The sequence below is a fragment of the Lissotriton vulgaris genome, chromosome 6 (assembly GCF_964263255.1).
Source record: "Lissotriton vulgaris chromosome 6, aLisVul1.2, whole genome shotgun sequence".
NCBI lineage: Eukaryota > Metazoa > Chordata > Amphibia > Caudata > Salamandridae > Lissotriton > Lissotriton vulgaris.
In genome coordinates this window covers 1,234,179,680-1,234,197,194 of record NC_141694.1, presented here as the reverse complement: position 1 = coordinate 1,234,197,194, position 17,515 = coordinate 1,234,179,680, and positions in this window count along the sequence as shown.

The following is a 17,515-nucleotide window of genomic DNA, read 5'->3' as shown; positions in this document are numbered from 1 at the left end:
TAAAGAGAAATCTAGTTTGGGCCATCAGTACAGTGGCCCAGCATGCCAGTGTGTAACATCTTCAGCTGTCGCAAATGGAGTCCGGTAACTCCTGATTGTCCAGGGACCCACCCAATGTGGTATCACACATGTTGCATGCAGACATACGCATAAAGTTAATTGTGCACAGACACTTGCTCACACACATATATGTAAACCCACTGGTGATTTCCAAAACTGGCATGGGTGCAGTTGCCCATGCACACTGACATACAAACACTGGTTCAAAGGCACATGCCAAAAAACATTCATGTGCATGCACATACATTTCGTATATTTACTTGCAAGTCCCTGCTTGCTTGTATATGCATGTGCTTGTACCTACACATGAATTTAAATATTTATTGTTTGGTTATATGAACCATTACAAAGGTAATACAAAACAATTCAATTTTAAAATATAAAAAACAACATAAAATGCATACCATGCATTTCCCAAAATGTCAGCTCATTGGCCTAATTTTAGCCCTTTGTACAAACATTTGAATCATGTTGATGACAAGGCCTACCAATAATTGTAAGCTGAAATATTAATTAATCATCTGTTAAAATTGTGGATTAACCTAACATTGATTTTGTCAGCTTGCTTACACAACAAACCAGGCTACCAATTGTAGGTTGTCAGGTTTCACAATGTAAATAATTGATTGAATGTACGATCAAATTGGATTTTTATTTTAACATTGGACTCAACCATTTCCTGTTCATTTCCAAAAGAGGAGGTTATATACAAACAAAATGGCATTTAAGAATCAAGCTTATATCCACAGAGTCAGCAGGCTATTTTTATTGATCGCCTCCAGTGTGGGTCAAATTCCTTAAAGCTAAAAAAACAGAATTTAATTCTAATAAATTATAAAACATCAGCTTTGGTTTTTTTTACAATATAATCACTAATAAAACATCTAACACACTTCTGGTTTGTGACAGCCAGATTATTTTCCTCAAATGAAAGAGCCATTAGTTGTTAATTATACCTTTTTCACATTTGAATTATTGACCCAGTGTATTTCCATGTAGCTAAATAACTATTAAAGAAACACACCCAGGGAATGATTCTCATATACTACTTCAGAAAAACCTCTGACCAAACCAAGGACTTCAGAGTACACAAGCTGGACTCCCTGAATTTTAATCAGACTTTCAAGAAGCTAGCCTTCGCATCGAAATCTTGCCTAACAAGCCTAAATTCTATCCTCGTTGAGCTTCAGCAGCAATGCTACAGGGCTGATAAAGGTTCGCACAATAGGGATTACATTAGGTTAAAACATATATTTATGTTGAAGAGCTTTAAGTCCATCACTAACAGAGGGGAGAAATGTTGCCTTTAATAAATATCAGTTCAAAAGTCAGAGTTGAAATGTTTTAGACCGCTCACCAAAAAACTAAATCAAAGAGTTCAACTTTTTCATGTAAGAGAGGTGCAGATGGTACACACTTCTATCAGTGAACCATACTCTTGCGTACCTATGATGCTGAAACTGAGCCAGAGATCGATTCTCAAACAGTCCCAGCTTCTTTATAACATGCACAATCATGACCACCAAAATGGTGTTATCTGCACACAGGGTACGGTGGACTATTTCTCAACCCATTTGTGGCAGAAAAGTATGCCCCAAATTCCACTTCATTCAGATAAGTAGCTTGTTTTTTTGATGCAAAGAAAGGCAAGCCACTAAGCTTCATTACTATCCCACTCTGCTAGCTGAAAATAATTAGAAATATAGGTATTATGATGACTAGTAATGGGCTTTTCGTGCCTATATTTTATTGCAGACTCACTATGAAAGACAAAGAGGTTTCTACAACCCCACCTTGAACTACCAACTTTTATGAAAGTTGTATCCAGGAGTGGCACTGGGCCTTCACAGCATGATTTATCTGCTGTGATAAATTCTTAACACCCATGGTAAGGGACTCTTTTGGAGTGTCTTATCTGACTTTTTAGGTCTTGCGTGCGAATGCAGCGCATGCGCTGCTTCGCTAGCAAGACTATTGCTGCCGCTTTGGTGCTGGAAGGGAGACAGGAGGTGGCACGCGCGGACAGGAGATGTGCACGCGTATAGAGTGCCACCTCTTGACTCCCTTCAGCAGAGAAACCGGGGGCACAGCGCGCTCCGCGCACTTTCACCTTCCCTCCCTAGCCAACAGGAAGATGACTGCTTTGTGCATTCTGAAATTGGTAGAATTCTTTACCTTTAAACAGATGCTCAAGCAGTCTTAAGTGCCAGAACTATAATACATATTGGAGTGTGTGTATAACCAATGCCGATTATATTAAATGGTTGTAATTTCCCTGGAGGAGGAAAAATACTTAGCCGATTTTTTTATTGCAGGCTTTTTTCGAGAAGCTATTACATGGAAATTATATATTCCCGTCGGCTACACGGAGATAGATTGTTGTCGTTTTTTTCCAGCCAAATTGCACTGGTTCTCGAATAGGGTCCACGTTTATTTAGGTGTCTGGTCTATTTTCTGTCCCAGTCCGACTCCGGGTCCCGCCGTCCTGGAGGGTTTGCCCGAGTAACTTAGCGCCACATCCAGCTGGCCACGTGACTGGCAGTTCGCTTAAGTCATCTGCAGCGTGGCATCACTGCTCAGCCTGTGAAGGGGCTCCGTGCCAGGTCTGGCGCCCCTGCGGGTCACAGGCCTCAGCCGTGCCTGGGTGTGACAGAGGGGCAGAGGCCACGTCCACCCGGTCTGTAGCTCTAGGAAGGGGGGGCTAGGGGAGGGCATGTTAAGGAGGGGCAGAGGGAGTCTCAGTGGTAGCAGCGTGCCCACGTCAGCAGTATTTGTGGTGTCAGCAGTTTCTATGTGACAGCAGTGTGTGTGTGTGTGTGTGGCAATTGTGTGTGTGCACTTGAGTGATGGGAGATAGCAGTGTGCATGAGGCAGGTGTGTGAGAAGGAGACATAGCAGTGTGTGTGAGGGAAAGAGATAGCAGTGTGTGTGAGGTAAAGAGACAGCAGTGTGCGCTAGGTAGGTGTGTCTGTCTGAGGGAGATACAGCAGCGTTTATTTATTTTATGTATTTATTTTATGCGTTTTTATAACGGACTTTACCCGAAGGTGTCGGAGCCCTACACAATAGGAACAGTGTGTGTGAGGGAGAGAGACAGCAGCCTCCGTTTGTTTATGGGTGACGGAGAGAGGCAGCTGTGTATGCCTGAGGGGGTGTGTGTATGCGAGGGTGAGAAGTGTGTGAGTGTGAGAGATATCACTGTATATATCAGGGAGAGAGACAGCAGAGTGAGACAGCAGAGTGAGAGAGACAGCAGAGTGAGAGAGACAGCAGAGTAAGAGAGACACCAGTATGAGAGAGACAACAGTGTGTGTGAGAGAGACAGCAGAGTGAGAGAGAGAGACTCAGCAGTGTGAGTGTTCCAGAGAGAGCAGGGTATGCTTGTGCACCTACACGGTGCCCTGACACACAGGAGCTAAAACAAAGAACAGCTGAACCCGTGTCTTGGGAGCTTCATGGAGGCAGCCGGCCCTCTGTGAGGGGAGCAGCAAGGAGGGAACGCCCCAACTAATCAAGCGCAACTACTCACACGTGACGTCTCAAGGGGCGGGTCACTGTAAGACCCAGGTCTTGAGGTCCTTGACACCCCGACCCTGGGTGCTGACAGGGAGCCTGTGGAAAGCATGACTCCCGCCCCAATCAAAGCAGCCCAACCCCGGCGCTGACAGGGAGCCTGTGGAAAGCATGAACCCCCCAATCGAACCACCCCAACCCCAGAACTGACAGGGAGCCCGTGGAAAGCATGAACCCCCCCAATCGAACCACCCCAACCCCAGAACTGACAGGGAGCCAGTGGAAAGCATGAACCCCCCCAATCGAAGCACCCCAACCCCAGAACTGACAGGGAGCCTGTGGAAAGAATGAAACCCCCCCAATCGAAGCACCCCAACCCCGGAGCTGACAGTAAACGTAGTTTCCTTAAAGTGCGCTGTGCAAGGACACCATACATATAATCAAAAGTATGGTAAAGAGTCATGGGGAGGGACAAACGCAAGAAGATGAAAGGAAGCCACTGAATGTGAAGCAGGCACAGGACAGTGACGATAACGCAAGCACTGGTGACCAATGGGCAGGATGTGACCCCTGTGAGGTCAGAGTAGGTCTTCTGCAGTTTGCTCTGTCTGCTAGACGAGGCCTTAAACAAGGGCTCCCTGACACCTTCTGTGATATTAAAAACAGGTATACCAGAGATGAAGCAGCCCTAGGACCCCAGAGTTGCTGCACCTGTTGCACTATTGATAGCTGCGCCTCTGATCCCCCTTGGTCTGACAGCAGAATGTATGTCGCACCTACAACCCGTGACAAGTTGCTGAAGTGCTTTGCAGATGGAGAGCACACCACGCCTGTAAATCACCCCTGCATGCAGGGACTTGAGATCCCAGAAGATTCAGTCAGTTGATTGGTTGGGAAGTTCCCGGGAACAAGAAGGGTTCAATAGGCCCCACCCCTAAATCACCGGCCTCAGTGACAGGAGGTGGGGTGCAGTTATGGAACTCTTAGGGCCTGACCTATATTTCCTGTAATTTATCCATTTTCTGGTACATATGGGCCAGAAGTGATGCTGTTCTCATAACAAAACAAGCATTTGCAATGCAATAGGTCTCGCATTTGCGAGAGTTTGAACTATTTTTATTGTAAATGGCATTGCCTTTTATTTATGTTTTGGTTTTTGAAACATAAATAAAAGCCATTGTCATTTACAATGCCAATAGGTCAAACTCGCTTAAATGCGAGACCTATTGCATTGCAAATGCTTGTTAAGATCGTCAACACTGTATGGACGTCGGCTTGGTGGCCGCCCTGCCTAGGAGAGACACCTGTTCCCTGCCAGGAAGTAAGGAATCTTGGGGTGTGGTTGGACGTTGACCTTGCCTTTGGCCCCCAGATTGGCCGAGTGGTGGGGGCATGCTTCGGAGTTTTAAGAACTCTGAGAAAGGTCTTGGATTTTCTGCCCATTACTGCTCGTCGGACGCTGGTGCATGCCTTAGTCACCTCACACCTGGATTATGGCAATTTGCTGTATCTGGGGGCCACGGGAAAGGTTCTCAATCGCCTCCAGGTGCTGCAAAATGCTGCTGCTCGCCTTATTCTGAGGCTTCCAAGAAGATCATCCTCAAAGGCAGCACTCCAGGCCTTGCACTGGCTTCCTGTTAGGAGCAGGGTGGAATTCAGAGCTCTTGCCACGTGTCACCGCATTCTGGGTGGCAAAGCCCCTGCCCTGTTACAGAGTCTGGTCACCAGGTATGAGCCCACAAGGACTCAGCGCTCCTCCTGCACAGGTCTCCTGAAAATTCCAAAAATTAAGAAAGCGCGTATGGGGGGGAAGGTCTTTCAGATATCTGGTAGCGAAGCAGTAGAATGACCTTCCGTCAGAGTTACGCTTGGAGTCCTCAGAATCCATGTTTAGAGGAAAACTTAAGACTCACTTATTCAGACGGTAGACGGTTGTGCTGGCTGCTTGGACTGCTCACCCCACTTTTCATAGCGCGGGGACACGCCTGTAGGCGTAAACCAGGTGCTTTACAAATTCCCCTAATAATAATAATAATAATAACACTTCTTTCGATTGGACTTGGAGGGTGCTTAATGTATTTAAAACAGGAGACCAATCACATGATGCTTGCTTGTATTTTGTCTTTGCTCAATCGATGAAGTCATTTAACCTTTACAGCTTGTCATCAATAGCTACTACATATCTGGCTAGAGTTTGTATTAATTCCACTTGAATGTAACTCTTGTTTAATTGATCAAATATGGCTTTAGCAGTAGCATCCAGAGTGGAAACAGTTTTGCCAGCTTGTACCATGAAGGCTTCAACTCCATTGGTAACACAGTTGTCTCTACTCCTTGGTGGTCGGAGCTCCCTACTATTTAAATCAGCCACATACGATGCATGCTATGAACCAAGGATTACCCATGAGGCATAAAAAGGTTACTAGAAGAAAATCATATTTTGCTCTACTGCAGTCACATTGCACATAATAATTTCATAGCCCACATGTGAAGACGGGTGAGTCTCATGGACGAAAGGCAATTTTGCTCAAGTGTTTTAACCAGAAGAATTTCTGGCCCTTTGCCTATCGGTATGCCAGCTTGATGAAATGACGGCAGCACATTCTGTGTACTTTGCACTCAATGTGTGCCAAACTATTGTGCCACAATGGTTACACAGGGTTGTTTGGGACCATCACAGAACCTTGTGTCTCCTTGGATCCTCCTCTCACTTATATTCACTGCTCAGCCATTGCTTCAACCGCAGGAGCAGGCTTTGGGAAATGAGCTTCAAATAAAAAAAACAGAGCCAAGCAAATTTGAAGGTAAATTGCTCATGTGCCACCTGGGGATTTGTAGCACAACTGTAGGACGGTAAACAGACATAATATCGATTCCAAAATATCGTTTGGACAAAATATCGAGTAAAAAATATAGACTAGCCAAAATATCGACCAGACATAATATAGACTACAAAAATATCGAGTAATATCGATATTAATAGCCAAAATATCGAATCAAAAATATAGACTAGATATAATATCGACTAGATAGAATATAGACAAAAAAAAATCGGAAATAAGGTAGTTATTAATAATTTTTAATAATTGTGTAATATAAATCTGTAGCGGGTTGTGGGTTTATAGGGGAATAGGGTGGGAAGTAATTTAATTATATTTAATTAATCGTGTAAATTATTAATAATTGTTAAGTAATTATTAATTGGTAAATAATTAAAATATAATTGGTAATAAATAATAAATAATTAATAATTAATTTTTAGTAAATTATTCTCTGTAGCGGGTTGTGGGTTTATAGGGGAATAGGGTGGGAAGTAATTTTATTATAATTAATTAATTATGTAAATTAATAACAATTGTTAATTCATTATTAATAGGTAATTAATTAAAATGTAATTGGTAAATAATTTTAAATATTTAATTGATAAATAATTAATATTTAGTAAATTATTTTCTGTAGCGGGTTGTGGGTTTATAGGGGGATAGGGTGGGAAGTAATTTAATAATAATTAATTAAATATGTTAATTAATATTAATTGTTAAATAATTATTAATTGGTAACTAATTAAAATATAATTGGTAATTAATTATAAATATTTAATTGATAAATAATTAATATTTAGTAAATTATTTTCTGTAGTGGGTTGTGAGTTTATAGGGGGATAGGGTGGCAAGTTATTTAATAATAATTAATTAATTATGTGAATTAATTAAAATTGGTAATTGTTAATTAATTAATAGTCATTTTAACCCCTACGCTATCCAGCGCTTTCCCTACTGTTGCACCAACTGGAGTGGGAATAGTAATTTTAACCCCTACGCTATCCAACGCTTTCCCTACTGTTGCACCCACTGGAGTGGGAATAGTAATTTTTACCCCTACGTTATCCAACGCTTTCCCTACTGTTGCACCCACTGGAGTGGGAATAGTAATTTTAACCCTTACGCTATCCAACGTTTTCCCTACTGTTGCACCCACTGGAGTGGGAATAGTACTTTTAACCCCTACGCTATCCAACGCTTTCCCTACTGTTGCACCCACTGGAGTGGGAATAGTAACTTTAACCCCTACGCTATCCAACGCTTTCCCTACTGTTGCACCCACTGGAGTGGGAATAGTAATTTTTACCCCTACGCTATCCAACACTTTCCCTACTGTTGCACCCACTGGAGTGGGAATAGTAATTTTTACCCCTACGCTATCCAACGCTTTCCCTACTGTTGCACCCACTGGAGTGGGAATAGTAATTTTAATCCCTCCGCTATCCAATGTTTTCCCTACTGTTGCACTCTTTGGAGTGGGAATAGTAATTTTTACCTCTACGCTATCCAGCGCTTTCCCTACTGTTACACTCACTGGAGTGGGAATAGTAATTTTAACCCCTCCGCTATCCAATGTTTTCCCTACTGTTGCACTCTTTGGAGTGGGAATAGTAACTTTTACCTCTACGCTATTCAGCGCTTTCCCTACTGTTACACTCACTGGAGTGGGAATAGTAATTTTTACCCCTAAGCTATCCAACGCTTTCCCTACTGTTGCACCCACTGGAGTGGGAATAGTAATTTTTACCCCTACGCTATCCAACAATTTCCCTACTGTTGCACCCACTGGAGTGGGAATAGTAATTTTTACCCCTACGCTATCCAACGTTTTCCCTACTGTTGCACCCACTGGAGTGGGAATAGTAATTTTTACCCCTACGCTATCCAGCGTTTTTCTACTGTTGAATTCACTATAGTTGTTACAATAAATTTTAAACGATTTGCTATGCTACGGTAAAAACATTATATATGTTTAGTTAATAATATGTATTTATATATATATTCACTGAAAACACCATAGGTTATAGACCATATATAGTTAGGAATTAGCATTTACAAAACCTTGAAAATTCACTGAAAAAACCATAGGTTATAGACCATATATAGTTAGGAATTCGCATTTACAAAACCTTATTTTACTCACACAAAACCATTGAAATTCCATATATAGTTAGTTGCACTAACTATATATCGCGCACCCGCAATCCACTGCTGATGATGTCACATATTACATCATTCATGACATGGTCAGTGACATCACTGATGACATCACTGATGACATCTCAAATGACATCACTGATGACATCTCAAATGACATCACTGATGACATCACTGATGACATCTTATTTGACATTACTGATCACATCACTGATGATATCATTCATGTGATAATACGATGAACCTCTTCAGACTCTAATATAACCTTAGATACAATCAGTGTAAACAGACACTCACAGACTGTCACTCATCCATGGAGTTACTCACACACCTAGTCAGTCATGCAAAGAATCAATCACACCTCCATTTCCTCAACTATACAGTTATACAAACTTTACTTATTCAAACATATACTAACACATATTTACTCTCTTATACAATCCCTGATACAAGTTCACAATGATCCATACAGCCACTCACACATTCACTGGCTCTTATGCACAGTTATTTATATATGTCAACTCTCACATGTACTGTGTTTTACATATGTACTTACTTTGACATGTAGCACTGAGATATCCATTCACTCACCAATACACTCATGCACACAGTCAACCGCCCATACAGCTGTTTCCACATGCACTTTTGAAACCATACATCTAGTGAATCAACTGCTCACACATCTATGCACAGAGTCATACACCTCCCAGCCACCCACACACACACTTAGTCTCCCATACAAATACTTGGGCAACCAATCAATAACCCATATAGTTACTCATATAGCTACTTATCAACACATGCAACAGTTTACAGAACAACAGACATAATGATGCACAAATTAAGACAGTTTAGTCACTAACCCATGCACTCAGTGAGACACATTTAATCACTCACTCATACAGTCAGTCATGCACCTACTAAATCCTTCATCCAGACACTTATACATCCACTCATTCTTCAATATGTAAGACATATTTTAACTTTACAGAAACATACAGTCACTGGATGTTGTCATCAGTGATGTCATCAGTGATGTCATTTGAGATGTCATCAGTGATGTCATCAGTGATGTCACTGACCATGTCATGAATGATGTAATATGTGACATCATCAGCAGTGGATTGCGGGTGCACGATATATAGTTAGTGCAACTAACTATATATGGGATTTCAATGGTTTTGTGTGAGTAAAATAAGGTTTTGTAAATGCGAATTCCTAACTATATATGGTCTATAACCTATGGTTTTTTCAGTGAATTTTCAAGGTTTTGTAAATGCTAATTCCTAACTATATATGGTCTATAACCTATGGTTTTTTCAGTGAATTTTCAAGGTTTTGTAAATGCTAATTCCTAACTATATATGGTCTATAGCCTATGGTTTTTTCAGTGAATATATATATATACATACATATATAAACATATATCATCTGTATATCTATATAAATACAAACATAAATGCATGCATACATATACTTATATGCATACAGATGCATGTTATTTACATGAAAGTTGAAAAAACACTAATAAAAGCAAAGCTAAAAAGCCACCTCATTACAAACAGAATGGCTTTAACTTAAACGAGGGCGAGATCTATTGCATTTTCAATGCTTTTGGTTCCAGCAAGAAGGCATTCAGATGTGTCACACATTTGCCATAAATTCTGAATGTTAGCACTCTAGTTGCACATTAGATCACTGTAGTAAAGCTACTGCTCACCAGGGACGTCTGCTGCTGGTATTCAAAGTGCATGTTTCAGTCTGCATGTCAGAATTTTTTTTAATGAAATAGAAGAGGATTTGAGAAGTCACTCAAAATGATCCCTAATTTTTCTTTCTGAAGCACTAATCATACTTTCTATGGCAAAATTAACCCCCTCATGTTGTTCCTTTTTAAATTGAGTGTTTTCAGACTTACCACTTCATTCCAATCAAGATGGCTTCTGGTGTGCCATACTTTTGTCATAAGTAAGACTGTTAGCGCTCTAGTTGTTCTTTAGAACACTCTGGGACATTCTGTCATTGGGCTATACTTGGGGTACATCTGGGTGATATTTGGGCTACATTTAGGCTCTTTTGTCTCTGGTGGTCATCTTGGGAGACTGTATGTCAGAATTTTTTAATGAAATTGAAGAGGGTTTGAGAAGTCACTCAAAATGTGCCCTAATTTTTCTTTCTGCAGCACTAATCATAATTCATATGGCAAAATATACCCCCTCATTTTGTTCCTTTTTAAATTAAATGTTTTAAGAGTTACCACTTTATTCCAATCAAGATGGCTTCAGGTGTGCCATACCTTTGTAATAAGTAGGACTGTTAGCGCTCTAGTTGTTCTTTAGAACACTCTGGGACATTCTGTCATTGGGCTATACTTGGGCTACATCTGGGTGATATTTGGGCTACATTTGGGCTCTTTTGTCTCTGGTGGCCATTTTGGGAGACTGCATGTCAGAATTTTTTAATGAAATAGAAGAGGATTTGAAAAGTCACTCAAAATGTGCCCTAATTTTTCTTTCTGCAGCACTAATAATACCTTCTATTGCATAATATACCCCCTCATTTTGTTCCTTTTTAAATTAAATGTTTTAAGAGTTACCACTTTATTCCCATCACGATGGCTCCAGGTGTGCTATACCTTTGTAATAAGTAGGACTGTTAGCGCTCTAGTTGTTCTTTAGAACACTCTGGGACATTCTGTCATTGGGCTATACTTGGGCTACATCTGGGTGATATTTGGGCTACATTTGGGCTCTTTTGTCTCTGGTGGCCATTTTGGGAGACTGCATGTCAGAATTTTTTAATGAAATAGAAGAGGTTTTGAAAAATCACTCAAAATGTGCCCTAATTTTTCTTTCTGCAGCACTAATAATACCTTCTATGGCATAATATACCCCCTCATGTTGTTCCTTTTTAAATTAAATGTTTTAAGAGTTACCACTTTATTCCCATCACGATGGCTCCAGGTGTGCTATACCTTTCTAATAAGTAGGACTGTTAGCGCTCTAGTTGTTCTTTAGAACACTCTGGGACATTCTGTCATTGGGCTATACTTGGGCTACATCTGGGTGATATTTGGGCTACATTTGGGCTCTTTTGTCTCTGGTGGCCATTTTGGGAGACTGCATGTCAGAATGTTTTAATGAAATAGAAAAGGATTTGAGAAGTCACTCAAAATGTGCCCTAATTTTTCATTCTGCAGCACTAATCATACTTTCTATGGCAAAATATACCCCCTCATGTTGTTTCTTTTTAAATTAAATGTTTTAAGAGTTACCACTTTATTCCAATCAAGATGGCTTCAGGTGTGCCATACCTTTGTAATAAGTAGGACTGTTAGCGCTCTAGTTGTTCTTTAGAACACTCTAGGAGGCTGCAGTAGAACACAAAGGAATCAACTGACAGTCTCTGTCCTTGTTGGATGTACATGTTTTACTGAGAATGTCAGACTTCATTTTCACATGACTGAGAAAGATAATGTGAATTTACAGAAAATATGCTTTCAGTTTAGCTTATAGATCCCCTTCCAAACCACTGTGGGAAAATCATGAGATATTAGTTTTCTTTCAAACAATATTCATGATATCACAGCAGAAGGTTTTTTCACATGGTAAAATCACCTTAGAACCCACCACAATTCCTAAAACGAGTATGGTACCATCAACAAATGATTTATAATGTAACTAAAGTCCTAAAACCCTCTATTAACTACAATGCTTTTTAATGAGGTGCTATCATGTATATTGGTCCCAAGATGGCTGCCAACACTTCTTGGATGAAGTGCTGACAGCCAATCAGATCAGATGTGTGGTTAGGCTCCGCCCAGATATATATCTTTTTTTGAACCTAAATTACTCAAAATCCACTGGAGCACATATATTGAGACCTAGCAAAGGCACATCGGGCTAACAGTCCCTACAATTTTGCCAAGTTTCGTGCAAATCCATTCAGCCGTTCGAGCTAAAAGTGAGGCCAACCGCCCTATGGAAATTAACATGGGAAAAACGCGTTTTGGGACCCCCCTTTTTTCTCGGCCCCCCCTTGATGAAACCCCCCCCAATTGTCAGGGGCTGCTCAGAAACAAAATGTTCCATTTTCCTGATAATTTCAGCCAATTCCGTACACAAACGCCAAAGTTATTAGACATAGAATTTTCAAAAATCCCATAGAGAAAAAATCCTAACTATATATACCTACTGGCGACCGCCAGTAGGTTATATATATATATATATATATATATATATATTGACGCTCCCTGTCCCACTGGAAATCAGGGCACTCGTGGGCGGGTGCAGTTCTTTAGAAGAGATCAATTCTGAAGTAGAGCAAGAGATATATATATATATATATATATATATATATATATATATATATATATATATATATATATATATATATATATATATATATATATATAAATAAAAAATGTGTACTTTACATTAATTATTTAATAATATTACATTTATTTAATCATTTTACCTAAGTTTATATTAAATATATTTATTTTTATATTAGTTTTAACTTAATTTAAAGACATATAAAAAAACAATATTTTGACAGTCTATATTATTTACAGTCGATATTTTAGAGTCGATATTTTTGTACTTACCTGTATAAAGATAGAAACTCGATATTTTGTCCCTCGATATTTTCTCATCGATATTTTTGCAAGTCGATATTAATGGGCTCGATATTATTTCAGTGATCCCTGTAGGACAGGATAGGCAGTTGTTGGTGTTCTTTCTTTTAGCTCTCTCAAAGTCTGTTCTGCTTTACCAGATTTTTAGGTCTCGCGACCTATCGATGTGCGCAAGCGCATCGAGCGGAGCGAGAATTCATGTGGCGAAAACAGCTTCAAACCAAAGGGCTTTCAGCCCCGCGGTTTTCATGCTGTTCATGTGAACCACGTGATAACATGCACGCGCATTCAGGGCCAGCCAGCCCAGCACATCAAAGGGCTTCTCCTCCCCTAATTATTCATGGCCGGCCGCAGGCCGGCCATACTTTCAGTTTCCCGGAACGGCTTCTCCTCACCTAATTAGGGGAGGAGAAGCCCTTTGATGTGCTTCACACCAATGTGCCTCAGTCATTCCTCTTCTTTGTATTTGCTTCCAGACTCCGATCTGCTCATGTGCACAAGACGCTTTACACATTACATTCATCTGCCTGAATTGGGAGTTTTAAACAAGCAAAGCTGGTCCTTCTGTACTTGCAGTTTCACTTCTAATGTGTGTTGTTATTTATCATGATTTTTAGCTGAGGTGTATCACGCTCGTTCATGAGTTTGATCTCTTCATACTGTGAAATGTTTTCAAAGTTGTTGTTGATTGTCTTACCGCTGGAGGTCTCCCTGTGCTACATTTAGCCTCTGACACACGCAACGCCACTCAACCACGCAACGCCACTCAACCACGCAACGCCACTCAACCACGCAACGCCACTCAACCACGCAACGCCACTCAACCACGCAACGCCACTCAACCACGCAACGCCACTCAACCACGCAACGCCACTCAACCACGCAACGCCACTCAACCACGCAACGCCACTCACACACACATGCAACGCCACTCACACACACATGCAACGCCACTCACACACACATGCAACGCCACTCACACACACATGCAACGCCACTCACCCATGCAACGCCACTCACCCATGCAACGCCACTCACCCATGCAATGCCACTCAACCATGCAACGCCACTCAACTACGCCACGCAACTACGCAACGCCACGGCAACGCCACTCACACATGCAACGCCACTCACACATGCAACGCCACTCAACCACGCAACGCCACTCAACCACGCAACGCCACTCAACCACGCAACTACGCCACGCCACTCAACTACGCCACGCAACTACGCAACGCCACGCAACTACGCCACGCAACTACGCAACGCCACTCAACTACGCAACGCCACTCAACTACGCAACTTCACTCAACTACGCAACTTCACTCAACTACGCAACTTCACTCAACTACGCAACTTCACTCACACATGCAACGCCACTCACACATGCAACGCCACTCACACATGCAACGCCACTCACACATGCAACGCCACTCACACATGCAACGCCACTCACACATGCAACGCCACTCAACCATGCAACGCCACTCAACTACGCCACGCAACTACGCAACGCCACGGCAACGCCACTCACACATGCAACGCCACTCACACATGCAACGCCACTCACACATGCAACGCCACTCACACATGCAACGCCACTCACACATGCAACGCCACTCACACATGCAACGCCACTCAACCATGCAACGCCACTCAACTACGCCACGCAACTACGCAACGCCACGGCAACGCCACTCACACATGCAACGCCACTCACACATGCAACGCCACTCACACATGCAACGCCACTCAACTACGCAACGCCACTCAACTACGCACACATGCAACGCCACTCACACATGCAACGCCACTCACACATGCAACGCCACTCACACATGCAACGCCACTCACACATGCAACGCCACTCAACCACGCAACGCCACTCAACCACGCAACGCCACTCAACCACGCACACATGCAACGCCACTCAACCACGCAACGCCACTCAACTACGCACACATGCAACGCCACTCACACATGCAACGCCACTCACACATGCAACGCCACTCACACATGCAACGCCACTCACACATGCAACGCCACTCACACATGCAACGCCACTCAACCATGCAACGCCACTCAACTACGCCACGCAACTACGCAACGCCACGGCAACGCCACTCACACATGCAACACCACTCACACATGCAACGCCACTCACACATGCAACGCCACTCAACTACGCAACGCCACTCAACTACGCACACATGCAATGCCACTCACACATGCAACGCCACTCACACATGCAACGCCACTCACACATGCAACGCCACTCAACCACGCAACGCCACTCAACCACGCAACGCCACTCAACCACGCAACGCCACTCAACTACGCACACATGCAACGCCACTCACACATGCAACGCCACTCACACATGCAACGCCACTCACACATGCAACGCCACTCACACATGCAACGCCACTCAACCATGCAACGCCACTCAACCATGCAACGCCACTCAACCATGCAACGCCACTCAACCATGCAACGCCACTCAACTACGCCACGCAACTACGCAACGCCACGGCAACGTCACTCACACATGCAACGCCACTCAACCACGCAACGCCACTCAACCATGCAACGCCACTCAACTACGCCACGCAACTACGCAACGCCACGGCAACGCCACTCACACATGCAACGCCACTCACACATGCAACGCCACTCAACCACGCAACGCCACTCAACCACGCAACGCCACGCAACTACGCAACGCCACGCAACTACGCAACGCCACTCAACTACGCAACGCCACTCAACTACGCAACGCCAATCAACTACGCAACGCCAATCAACTACGCAACGCCACTCAACTACGCAACGCCACTCAACTACGCAACGCCACTCAACTACGCAACGCCACGCAACCACGCCATGCAACCACGCCACGCAACGCAACCATGCAACGCCACGCAACCACGCAACGCCACTCAACTACGCAACGCCACTCAACTACGCAACGCCACTCAACTACGCAACGCCACTCAACTACGCAATGCCACTCAACTACGCAACGCCACGCAACCACGCAACGCCACGCAACCACGCAACGCCACGCAACCACGCAACGCCACGCAACCACGCAACCACGCAACGCCACTCAACTACGCAACGCCACTCAACTACGCAACGCCACTCAACTACGCAACCCCACTCAACTACGCAACGCCACTCAACTACGCAACGCCACTCAACTACGCAACGCCACTCAACTACGCAACGCCACGCAACCACGCCACGCAACCACGCCACGCAAACACGCCACGCAACGCCACTCAACCACGCAACGCCACTCAACTACGCAACGCCACTCAACTACGCAACGCCACTCAACTACGCAACGCCACTCAACCACGCAACGCCACGCAACCACGCAACGCCACTCAACTACGCCACGCAACCACGCCAATCCACGCAACCACGCAACGCCACGCAACCACGCAACGCCACGCAACCACGCAACGCCACGCAACCACGCCACTCAACTACGCAACGCCACTCAACTACGCAACGCCACTCAACTACGCAACGCCACTCAACTACGCAACGCCACTCAACTACGCAACGCCACTCAACTACGCAACGCCACTCAACCGCGCAACGCCACTCAACCACGCAACGCCACTCAACCACGCAACGCCACTCAACTACGCACACATGCAACGCCATGCAACTACGCAACGCCACTCAACCACGCAACGCCACGCAACCACGCAACGCCACTCAACTACGCAACGCCACTCAACCACGCAACGCCACTCAACTACGCACACATGCAACGCCATGCAACTACGCAACGCCACTCAACTACGCAACGCCACTCAACTACGCAACGCCACTCAACTACCCAACGCCACTCAACCACGCAACGCCACTCAACTACGCAACGCCACTCAACCACGCAACGCCACTCAACCACGCAACGCCACTCAACTACGCACACATGCAACGCCATGCAACTACGCAACGCCACTCAACTACGCAACGCCACTCAACTACGCAACGCCACTCAACTACGCAACGCCACTCAACTACGCAAAGCCACTCAACTACGCAACGCCACTCAACTACGCAACGCCACTCAACTACGCAACGCCACTCAACTACGCAACGCCACGCAACCACGCAACGCCACGCAACCACGCAACGCCACGCAACCACGCAACGCCACGCAACCACGCAACGCCACTCAACTACGCAACGCCACTCAACTACGCAACGCCACTCAACTACGCAACGCCACTCAACTACGCAACGCCACTCAACTACGCAACGCCACTCAACTACGCACACATGCAACGCCACTCACACATGCAAC